Source organism: Oncorhynchus keta, unplaced genomic scaffold (assembly GCF_023373465.1).
Source record: "Oncorhynchus keta strain PuntledgeMale-10-30-2019 unplaced genomic scaffold, Oket_V2 Un_contig_5538_pilon_pilon, whole genome shotgun sequence".
In the NCBI taxonomy this organism is placed as follows: Eukaryota; Metazoa; Chordata; class Actinopteri; order Salmoniformes; family Salmonidae; genus Oncorhynchus; species Oncorhynchus keta.
The window spans coordinates 27501-37500 of NW_026288352.1; the positions used below are offsets into that span (position 1 = coordinate 27501).

The following is a 10000-nucleotide window of genomic DNA, read 5'->3' on the forward strand; positions in this document are numbered from 1 at the left end:
TAATGATAGTGGTGTAGTAGTAGTAGGGTGGTAATGATAGTGGTGTAGTAGTAGTAGGGTGGTAATGATAGTGGTGTAGTAGTAGTAGGGTGGTAATGATAGTGGTGTAGTAGTAGTAGGGTGGTAATGATAGTGGTGTAGTAGTAGTAGGGTGGTAATGATAGTGGTGTAGTAGTAGTAGGGTGGTAATGATAGTGGTGTAGTAGTAGTAGGGTGGTAATGATAGTGGTGTAGTAGTAGTAGGGTGGTAATGATAGTGGTGTAGTAGTAGTCTGGGTGGTAATGATAGTGGTGTAGTAGTAGTAGGGTGGTAATGATAGTGGTGGTGTAGTAGTAGTAGGGTGGTAATGATAGTGGTGTAGTAGTAGTAGGGTGGTAATGATAGTGGTGTAGTAGTGGTCTAGGGTGGTAATGATAGTGGTGTAGTAGTAGTAGGGTGGTAATGATAGTGGTGTAGTAGTAGTAGGGTGGTAATGGTAATGATAACAGTTTAGTGATGGTAGTAGTAGTACTGATATAAAGGAGAAGATGACCGTTAATTAGTTATAAATTAGTTATAGTTTCATTTCATTTCTACTATTGACTGTTACCATTTTATTGTTATTATTTTTGTATTTAATGTTAAATGATTATTTACTACCATTTTATTTTATTATTTGCTATCATTTATAATAAAGCAGCTTGAATTATAATTATAATTTGACAGAGGAGAGAACGATGTCCTATAGGGACAGATGATTCTGAAAAACATTGGGATATCTGGATGATTACAGAGTAACTCCTATAATTCCCCTGAGCCGGTTTCCCACTGCGTTTCTTCCTGGCCACTGTGCTCTGGCTTTGCTTCCTTCCTGGTGTCTGGGCCGGTAACTATAACAACTGCTGATGTCATAAAACACCTTTCATTGATTGACTGATACAGTTGAAGTCGGAAGTTTACATACACCTTAGCCAAATACATTTAAACTCAGTTTTCACAATTCCTGACATTTAATCCTAGTAAAAATTCCATGTTTTAGGTCAGTTAGAATCACCACTTTATTTTAAGAATGTGAAATGTCAGAATAATAGTAGAGAGAATGATTTATTTCATCTTTCACATTCCCAGCGGTTCAGAAGTTTACATACACTCAATTAGTATTTGGTAGCATTGCCTTTAAATTGTTTAACTTGGGTCAAACGTTTTGGGTAGCCTTCCACAAGCTTCCCACAATAAGTTGGGTGAATTGTGGCCCCTTCCTCCTGACAGAGCTGGTGTAACTGAGTCAGGTTTGTAGGCCTCCTTGCTCGCACTCAGTTTTTCAGTTCTGCCCCAAAAATATATATAGGGTTGAGGTCAGGGCTTTGTGCTGGCCACTCCAATACCTTGACTTTGTTGTCCTTAAGCCATTTTGCCACAACTTTGGAAGTATGCTTGGGGTCATTGTCCATTTGGAAGACCCATTTGTGACCAAGCTTTAACTTTCTGACTGATATCTTGAGATGTTGCTTCAATATATCCACCTAATTGTCCAGCCTCATGATGCCATCTATTTTGTGAAGTGCACCAATCCCTCCTGTAGCAAAGCACCCCCACTACATGATGCTGCCACCTCCGTGCTTCACGGTGGGATGGTGTTCTTCGGCTTGAAAGCCTCCCCCTTTTTCCTCAAAACATAATGATGGTCATTATGGCCAAACAGTTATATTTTTGTTTCATAAGACCAGAGGACATTTCTCCAAAAGGTATGATCTTTGTCCCCAGTTGCAAACCGTAGTCTGGCTTTTTATGGTGGTTTTGGAGCAGTGGCTTCTTCCTTGCTGATATTGGACTCGTTTTACTGTGGATATAGATACTTTTGTACCTGTTTCCTCCAGCATCTTCACAAGGTCCTTTGCTGTTGTTCTGGGATTGATTTGCACTTTTTGCACCAAAGTACGTTCATCTCTAGGAGACAGAACGCGTCTCCTTCCTGAGCGGTATGACAGCTGCGTGGTCCCATGGTGTTTATACTTGCGTACTATTGTTTGTACAGATGATCGTGGTACCTTCAGGCGTTTGAAAATTGCTCCCAAGGATGAACCAGACTTGTGGAGGTCTACCATTTTTTTCTGAGGTTCTGGCTGATTTCTTTATATTTTCCCATGATGCCAAGCAAAGAGTTGTGATACAGTGAATTCTAAGTGAAATAATCTGTCTGTAAACAATTGTTGGAAAAATGACTTGTGTCATGCACAAAGTAGATGTCCTAACTGACTTGGCAAAACTATAGTTTGTTAACAAGAAATGTGTGGAGTGCTTGAAAAACAAGTTTTAATGACTCCAACCTAAGTTTATGTAAACTTCCGACTTCAAGTGTAAGTGTGTCCTTACCTTGGAGGTGGAGACACAGTCCCAGTGGTAGTGGAGTAGTGACTGGTTGTCCAGGCTCATGTTGGGGTCATAGCTCTGCTCAGCACTCAGCTGCAGGTCCTGGGTCTTGGACCACACCCTGGAAGTACCACATCAGACATAACGGTACAACTTGATGTTAGATGGTTCCTCACCCTGAAAGTAGACTACAATGGGCTATGGATTCAGTTTCTCCTCACCCTGAAAAGACTACAATGGGCTATGGATTACAGTTTCTCCTCACCCTGAAAGTAGACTACAATGGGCTATGTACAGTTTCTCCTCACCCTGAAAGTAGATGGGTATGGATTACAGTTTCTCCTCACCCTGAAAGTAGACTACAATGGGCTATGGATTATAATTTCTCCTCACCCTGAAAGTAGACTACAATGGGCTATGGATTATAGTTTCTCCTCACCCTGAAAGTAGACTACAATGGGCTATGGATTATAATTTCTCCTCACCCTGAAAGTAGACTACAATGGGCTATGGATTATAATTTCTCCTCACCCTGAAAGTAGACTACAATGGGCTATGGATTATAGTTTCTCCTCACCCTGAAAGTAGACTACAATGGGCTATGGATTATAATTTCTCCTCACCCTGAAAGTAGACTACAATGGGCTATGGATTACAGTTTCTCCTCACCCTGAAAGTAGACTACAATGGGCTATGGATCACAGTTTCTCCTCACCCTGAAAGTAGACTACAATGGGCTATGGATTACAGTTTCTCCTCACCCTGAAAGTAGACTACAATGGGCTATGGATTACAGTTTCTCCTCACCCTAAAAGTAGACTACAATGGGCTATGTATTACAGTTTCTCCTCACCCTGAAAGTAGACTACAATGGGCTATGGATTACAGTTTATCCTGGCCCATGAAAGTAGTCTACAATGGGCTATGGATCACAGTTTCTCCTCACCATGAAAGTAGACTACAATGGGCTATGGATCACAGTTTCTCCTCACCCTGAAAGTAGACTACAATGGGCTATGGATCACAGTTTCTCCTCACCCTGAAAGTAGACAACGGGCTATGGATTATAATTTCTCCTCACCCTGAAAGTAGACTACAATGGGCTATGGATTACAGTTTCTCCTCACCCTGAAAGTAGACTACAATGGGCTATGGATTACAGTTTCTCCTCACCCTGAAAGTAGACTACAATGGGCTATGGATTATAATTTCTCCTCACCCTGAAAGTAGACTACAATGGGCTATGAATTACAGTTTCTCCTCACCCTGAAAGTAGACTACAATGGGCTATATTACAGTTTCTCCTCACCCTGAAAGTAGACTACAATGGGCTATGGATCACAGTTTCTCCTCACCCTGAAAGTAGACTACAATGGGCTATGGATTACAATTTCTCCTCACCCTGAAAGTAGACTACAATGGGCTATGGATCACAGTTTCTCCTCACCCTGAAAGTAGACTACAATGGGCTATGGATCACAGTTTCTCCTCACCCTGAAAGTAGACTACAATGGGCTATGGATTACAGTTTCTCCTCACCCTGAAAGTAGACTACAATGGGCTATGGATTACAGTTTCTCCTCACCCTGAAAGTAGACTACAATGGGCTATGGATTACAGTTTCTCCTCACCCTGAAAGTAGACTACAATGGGCTATGGATCACAGTTTCTCCTCACCCTGAAAGTAGACTACAATGGGCTATGGATTACAGTTTCTCCTCACCCTGAAAGTAGACTACAATGGGCTATGGATTACAGTTTCTCCTCACCCTGAAAGTAGACTACAATGGGCTATGGATTACAGTTTCTCCTCACCCTGAAAGTAGACTACAATGGGCTATGGATTACAGTTTCTCCTCACCCTGAAAGTAGACTACAATGGGCTATGGATTACAGTTTCTCCTCACCCTGAAAGTAGACTACAATGGGCTATGGATTACAGTTTCTCCTCACCCTGAAAGTAGACTACAATGGGCTATGAATTACAGTTTCTCCTCACCCTGAAAGTAGACTACAATGGGCTATGGATTACAGTTTCTCCTCACCCTGAAAGTAGACTACAATGGGCTATGGATCACAGTTTCTCCTCACCCTGAAAGTAGACTACAATGGGCTATGGATTACAGTTTCTCCTCACCCTGAAAGTAGACTACAATGGGCTATGGATTACAGTTTCTCCTCACCCTGAAAGTAGACTACAATGGGCTATGGATCACAGTTTCTCCTCACCCTGAAAGTAGACTACAATGGGCTATGGATCACAGTTTCTCCTCACCCTGAAAGTAGACTACAATGGGCTATGGATCACAGTTTCTCCTGGCCCATAACCTACTTTCAGGTTGAGGAAACCAACAGAGTTTACAAATACTGAACTCCTCCTTTAAGTGTTTTAGATCTTATTTTTAGCTTGGCCTGCAATCAGTGATTTTATTGTGTTCTTTAGACAGTTATTTTTATTGTAAAAAAAAAAAAAAGAACTACTCCTTCAACGGTATCTGATCCTCTTACCTGTAGGTCCCTCCCTCTATGATAGGAACCAGGCGGGCGGCCATGACGGTTAGCTGTAGACAGGCAGCCTTCCTCAGGGGAACCCCCTGGTAGGACAGGGAGAACACCAGCGAGTAGTTCCCCGAACGCAGAGCCATCTTGGGCAGCGAGAGCTGCAGCCGTCGCACGTCTACTTCCCCCGGGAGAGGGATCTTAGAGGCCAGAGGTGCTGCCACCTGGAGGCCGGAGGGTGAATAGAGTCACAACGCATTCATCACCACAGTTTTTTGCTCTGTACTGAAAGTGCTCCACCTTGAAAACTTGACTGCTGAGGTGAACAAGTGACCCTTTACAAAGCCCTGCCCAGAACTTCCCCGAGGTTGCAACAGTAACCAAGGGTGGGGGGCTTAGCGAAGGGTCAATGGTTTGAGAATGTATTATTGACAGTGGATAATCAACACAATACAGAACAACATATTGATTTAAGAAGCGGTACCGAATGGTCGTAGTTGCAGTGCGGGGTGGAGAAGATCTCCCAGAGGTACTGGGCTCCGTAGCGGATGCAAGCCTTCAGGTCCACGCTAGCCTCCACCAGGGTGGGCTGGTAGCGCCAGATGGCTAGCCTAGGAGCCTGGACTACCTGAACCTCTGGCTCCTCACACTCCAACACCCTGATGGTCACCTCCACCCTGGCTACCACCCAGCTCACCAAGTTACTACAGTTCACCTAGTGGTGGGGAGGAGAATTACGGTCAATCTGTGTTTATTAGATTTGTGTTTGTTATAAAATGGGGTTGGGGGTTGGTTTACAGTAATCAAAACTGTTACTGTGTGTAAAAATAATGTTTATCATAGTATAAGTACAACCTTATTTAGGTTGCTGCAAATTCCCCAGTGGTGGGAGGCAGAATGACAACTATCTCCGTGTTGGAAAATGGTGTAAGAAAATTGTAAGTGTAGCTTTGTGTAATGAAACTGTATTGTCCAGCAGACATGTTTATTATAGTTGTACTTATAGAAAGTCTCTAGAAAAGGGAAATTGGGTTTGCTGTCATTCACACAAAATCAAGAAACACATGAAAATAAACATGTCAATAAACATGTTGATGATACTAAATAATATAAACCTAGTGTACCTGGACCAGGTATTGACCTGGGAACGCGTACACATGTTCAACAGAGGAGGTGGCGGAGAGCAGGGGCGCAGAGCCGTCCCTAAAGTCCCAGAGGAAGGTAACGGGTGTGGATTGAGGCGTGACGCCCGCCATCAGCATCACCGTCTTGTTGATGAAGGTGTCTCTGGGCCGGGCCTCCACCCGGGCCTCCGTCAGAACGTTCTGCACCTGGATGTGCTTGGTGATGTTCTGGCCGTTGAGCAAGTTGAACGCCCTGGATGCATTAAGAAAGATAGAAAATACTAAAGCAACATGTAACAGAGCAGATTTTCATATTGGTGGCCCCACTGGGAATCGAACCAACAACCTTGGCATTGTTCAAAATTACAGTAACTTTCACCAAATTACCAGGATTTCCAAAAATCCTGGTTAGAAGATTCCAAAATCAGAAGAGAATCAGCAGGAAACGCTGGATCCTCCCAACCAGGATGTCTGTAAAAACCTGTGAAATGTTGGCGTTGCAAAGGAAGTTGGGACTTCAACAGAGAGTATTGGTGGTTCTGGCAGAACCCACAACCTTTGTGTTGTGAGCCCCATATTCAGTTGGTACGTCACCTCAACGAGAGGGTGAATGACACGGCCTCATTTACAACAGACTGACAGTACAGACTTTTTGTAGCCTACATTTTGGTCTTGGCGGCCCCAGCGGGAACTGATCCCCCTGCATCTCTAGCCCCGTACTCAGTTGATACCTTACCTCAGGTAGATGGTGAGTGACCCGGCCTGGTCGGGGATGTAGGTCACCTCTTTCCCGATGTGGGGAAGGGGAGGTGGTTAAGGTCAAAGGTCCACAGGAAGGTCACCGGGTTTCCTGTCAGGATGTCGGCTACCAAGGTCTTCTTGACGCCCACAGGCATGGCGGCGTCACAGCAGTCCAGGATACTCAGCATGCTCACTGGCTCCATCACCTCCACCTGCAGGTGGCGCCGCTCAGAACTCACCTGGGGAAATGATGAGATTACGGTAAAACAAGACAAAGAAAAACACAACAAACATCAACTATCATAACATATGAGAATATATGTAAAGAAATTGTATTGAGTTGTAAATTTTTTTTATCAACTACAACGATATTAAAATGCTTAATAAAAATAAATAGTAATACAAAAAGGTAATCTAAACACGATGCGCAGCATTCTCTCCTGGAACTCCTGTATCTCACCTGGTTGTGTGCGGTCAGGTTTACCATGTAGGTGTCGACCCGGCTGAACTGGTGAACGTAGGTCTGGCCGAAAACGGTTGAGTCTCCACTGATGCTGAGGATGAAGCTCACGTTCGTCCCTGACGCCTTGGCGATGGTAAACTCCACCCTCTCCCCCGACCGCAGCGATCCTCTTACTGGCCCTCAGCTCCAACCCCTGAATCTTATCCTGTACCGTCAACTCTCTGGAAAACGCCTCGCCGCTAACGTCGTTGGTAGCGTTTAGCATAACGGTGAACAGCCCTGGTTCCTGGAAAACGTGGGACACCCTCCGTCCCATTTCTGTTCTGCCCAGCAACAGCCAGGTCCAAGATACGTTGGTGCGGTCCTTAATTCTCCGTGGAGGGAGACATTGACGCCGGTGGCCACAAAGTTCTGCTCCGTGACGTTAGTCGCAGAGAACGTAACTCCTGTTACCACTTCCTGGACGTCAATGAACTTGGACACCGTATCGGCGCTGACCTCATTGGACACTTCCACAGTAACGACCTTCATTCCTGGAACAGTGAACCGATGAACCACAGAGGGCTCATTCCAGCCTAGAGCGCCCTCATCAGCTGACCACCGGTACTGCAGGTCCGAGCCTTTACTGGCCAACACCGTCAGGTTAGTGGAGGAGTTGACCGCCACAGGGTTGACGCTGGTCTCCAGGTACAGCTCTCCAACCGGATCGAGGAACTGGATGGTTCTGTTCACCGCGAGCGTTCCAAGGAGGTTGGTGGCCCGCAGGAAGACATCACAGGGACCAGGGGTGGAGAAGTTGACTGGGATGGTCTTCCCGCTGAGGTTGAGCGCAGTGCTGACCGGCGCCAACTCCTGAGGAGGTTCCAGCTGAAGGACATGTTGGTCCCTTCCCTCAGCGTGGCCTGGAGGTGGAGCACACGGTTCGTAGCGTAGCAGCACCCCCTCGCCCCCATGTCCTCCTCAGGCTGGATCTGCAGCCCCTCCAGCTCCCGCAGCACGTAGATGTATACGCTGGCCTGGGCTGAGCCCACGTCGCTCTCTGCCGTGACGATGACGTTATACGTCCCCACCGACCGGAAGGTGTAATGAGTCTTCCATTCTTGGAGCCTGGGTGTGCAGCCATCACACAGGTTCCACGAAAACCGCACGCCATCGCCTTCCTCCAGGTGAGCCTTGAAGTTGACTGTGGCGTTTATGGGAACGTTGACCCGGTCAGCGTTGACCACCAGGCCGCGGATGGGTGCCAGGACCGCCACGGCAACCCGGGTGTGGTTGCTGCTCACCGGGTTCGCCGCCGTCAGCGTGACATTGAAGACTCCAGAGACGTTGTAGGCGTGTGTCGCGTTTGGGCCGGGGGTGAGGGCGTTCCGTCGCCGAAATCCCAGGTGTAGAGGCTGGCAGGCGCCAGCGAAGAGGTGGTGAAGAGGTACACCTCCCTCAGAGTCAGGTTATTGGATCTAGTCCCGTTATGTTGGATCAGGACCAGTCCTACCGGCCGCTGGATATGAATCAGGACGCTGTCGTTACTGCAGGAGATGTTGTTGGACACAGTGACCGTCACCAGGTACTGACCAGGGTTTTATAGGTGAACACCATGTCCGTATGGCCCTGGACAGGTGTAGAGTCCTCAATCACCCCAAAATCCCATAAGTAGGTGTAGTCGAAGTCTGGCTGGGCGCTGGCCCTGAACCGGCTCTCCTCTCCCAGTCTGAAGTTGCACTTCTCTGGGGTCAGGGTCACGTTGGACACCGCCGGCTGGACACAAACCCACGCAAAGAAGTTGGCCTTGTTGACGCCGCTGGACAGCAGCAGGGAGAGGTGGTAGTCCCCGCTGCCCCGTAGGAGTGGCTGATCCTGGGGCTGCCCAGGTGTGTCTGGTTGGGGTCCCGTCCCCGAAGCTCCACTCATACAGGTGAAAGGAGGCATTCCCGAAACGAAGGCCTGGAAGTCGACCTGGGTCAGCTCCCGGACACAGCCCGCCGGCTCCAGCCTCACCACCTGCAGCACGAACACCTGGACAGGTACCAGGGTCCAGCGGGCGCTCACCGCATTCCGCGCCGTCACGTTCACCGTGTAGTTCCCGTCTTTCACGTAGGTGTGCGGAACCTCGGAACCCACCATCGTCACCATGGACCCGTCGCCCATGTCGAAGCTCCAGGTGGCGTTGTTACCTGCCTCCAGGTGTGCAGAGACCGTCGTCGGGGTGTTGAGCTCGGTCGGGGCGGAGGAGGTCGCCGTTAACCCTTTAATCTCCTCGTACACCAACATCTCAGCGCAGGCCTTCGTCCAGCTGATGGTATTATTCACAGACACACACACATTATGGACGCCACTGTGGCCGACCTCGTAGGTGTGGTTGACGCGACGTTGAGGCCCCTCTCTGGAGGCGGAGCCATCTGCAAAATCCACGTATAGACGATGCCATAGGCCGAGGGCAAGGCGTGAGCCTCAAAAGTTGCTGGTTGGCCGGCCTGGAGGAGGCGGGGCTCTGTTTCTATGTCGACGTGGGTAAGGACACTGTATACGTGCATGTCGATGCGCTGGGTTCTGTTCTCGTAATGGTTAGACACAGACACCAGGACGGTGTACACTCCTACAGAGACACAGGAAGGGGAGGGGCAAAGAGAAAAGTTGTCCTCTTTTCCAAAATGTAACAAGACATTCCCAGTGACACTCCCAGGTAGGGTTGATAAATCTCAGTAACATTCCCAGTGACACTCCCAGGTAGGGTTGATAAATCTCAGTAACATTCCCAGTAACACTCCCAGGTAGGGTTGATAAATCTCTGTAACATTCCCAGTGACACTCCCAGATAGGGTTGAT

At 47.6% G+C, this 10000-nt stretch overlaps 1 pseudogene; it reads right to left on the minus strand.

The window, feature by feature from the left end:
* Positions 1-10000, minus strand: part of LOC127925402 (polycystin-1-like) — a 35382-nt pseudogene that overhangs the window by 21512 nt on the left and 3870 nt on the right.